At 45.5% G+C, this 2,426-nt stretch overlaps 1 pseudogene; it reads left to right on the top strand.

The window, feature by feature from the left end:
* The first annotated feature begins 573 nt into the window (after positions 1–573).
* LOC119284096 lies at positions 574–1,329 on the top strand (annotated as a pseudogene).
* Positions 1,330–2,426: the final 1,097 nt, after the last annotated feature.

Below are 2,426 nucleotides of genomic sequence, written 5' to 3'. Positions count from 1 at the left end.
CCACTACTCTTTGAATACATTAAAATTGGATTTGAGATGCATGCGAGGGACTGATATTTATCAAATGAAGGTGCCTTGGTGGCCCACCACAGTGGCATTGGAATTTGAGTTGAGACGCACGCCAGGCACCGATATTTATCACATGAAGGTGACTTGGTGGCCCACCACATTATTTTACAACATGCATACTCTTCTCTAGCTAATTTTGGTTTGCTATCTTGGCCTTCATACGTAGTAAACCATATTTTTCAACGTCATATAAACGCTCTCATCAAATGAACGACTGCCAATCATGTCCTGATTTTAACAATTGGAAATCGAAACAAAATATTCTGGAATCTTGGTGTAAACATATAATGCATTTATTTGTTACCAGATGTTTCATTAAAGCAACTTCATTCATCGGTCACCAAACGGGCTACCAAATCAGGTACGTCTGTCAGTCACATAGCATGGCTTCAGTAGACGTGCACCAACACTGATAGACGTGAGAGCATGAGCGGGTTTATTATAATCACAAGGACAAAACATGATTTGATCTTCAATGAAACTAGTCAAGAACAAAAACATCAGATGTCCAATGACTCTTGCCGACATGCATGTTTGGGAGCAAAGGTTCCGTGGATTGACACTAGTGTTGTTGTTACCTGTCCACCAGGCCAGCTCTTTCGAAGAAACACCTAAAAGTTGTTGACGTCAACATGCACAAAATGCCTGGTGTCGCGATGAATCTTGTCGTTGTTGCCCTCTTTGCCGTTGGTCCAATAGCTACTAGAGATGGTTAACTTTATATGGCCTTCCATACCTATCATGCTCCTGCCGATTACTCTGTAGCATTAGGGAGAGGATAAAGGACAAGAATGAATAATTGCCGGGATAGGTTGTCTCGTGTAGTAATACTCTCTTATGTGCTGCTATTGATTTCTTTTGCGTGTTTACTCACAAGACTTGTTCATTCTGTTTTGCAATTGACTGCTTGATAGTGAAGGAAACCGAGCGAATGGTAGCGATCCAGACCAAGCTAACTACGTAATAATGCACATGTCTCCTATTCTTATATCCCAGCCTCCTGTTGCACCCCTCAGCACTTCATCTGACGTGTTGTTTCCCTGTGCCCTATAGCTGGGAGCAATGGCGGGGGACGTCCTAGACTACCGCATCATCATGCCGCCAGAGAAGCTGAACATCACGATGATCGACACCTACCATGACCACGGGATGGCGATGGCCTTCTCCCTGGCGGCCTATGCCTTGGTACCAGTTACCATCAGCGACTCCGGGTACACCCGCAAGACCTTCCCCAAGCTAAGCAGCTTCGTCAAGAACTAGATCAATGATTTTATGGCGAATTTCACTTGTACCTTGTAGCCAATCCATGGTCCGAGGAATTTTTGTCTTCTTAGTCTTGTCGCGAGATGTCTATGAGTCTATAATATAAGTTTTGTAGCGCATGGTCCTTGAGGGAAAATGAAATGTAGTGCACACTATACTTGTCTCCCACATGAGAGCGTTTTTTCCTAGCTGGGGCTACGTGGTGCCCTCTATCTCAGCCTTCCATTCTTCCCCATGTTGCATTGAGATATGTGCAGCCAGCAGTTGAGGCAAGACGCTTAGTCCTTAATCTCCTGCAGCGAAGTCTAGGAATTTTTAATGTTGGGCCGGCCTTATAGGCCACTGTTCACGAGAAGACATGGGGAAAATCACCAGCGATCGACGCCTCTACTCCCGACCCGTTCAATTTTTTTAATGGACTTGACGATTCATATCCTTGTCCGGTCGAGACCGTATCTCGTCTTAGTCGTGGCGTCAAGGTTGCCAGCGGCAGCCGCGCGTGCATGGACGTACACGTGTAGCGTATAACCTGTACCTCTCACTTAGCCTGTACAAAAGCGGTAGCAGACTACAGTTTTCTTAAAATAAACTTTTGGATAGATAGAATACCACTAACTGATCTAACAAGAACTTCGGTCCGGTTATTGCTCTGCTCTTGGCTCTTCAGTGTAGCAAGACTTAGCAAAGTCGGTCAATTAACACGAATGGCACCCATACAGTAGCAAGACTAGGCCAAAGTAATTCCTAGTAGTATATAGTACTAGCAGACTAGGGCCAAGTACAGCCAAAGGCTCACGAGCGGACCAGACCCTCGTTTTTCTCCTTTTCCTTCCATCCAGCGATGCATGCACCACTTAATGCATCGGTAAGCAGCGACACAGCATATCGGTATAAAACTTTTTGCGTGTCTCCATCAAACTACTCTTCATGTGACAGGACAGGGTGCAGGACGGAGACAGCGATGGATGTGTGGTGTACTGTTCACCTAGCCTTAATTTTCAGACTAATCATCCTTTTGCTGCTGGAATAGTACTACACTAGCACACATCTCGATGCAGCGACCAACGGTACAGATAAGGGGCACCGCGTAGGCC

This window comes from Triticum dicoccoides, chromosome 4A (genome assembly GCF_002162155.2).
Source record: "Triticum dicoccoides isolate Atlit2015 ecotype Zavitan chromosome 4A, WEW_v2.0, whole genome shotgun sequence".
In the NCBI taxonomy this organism is placed as follows: Eukaryota; Viridiplantae; Streptophyta; class Magnoliopsida; order Poales; family Poaceae; genus Triticum; species Triticum dicoccoides.
This window is presented reverse-complemented; position numbering and strand designations above follow the sequence as displayed.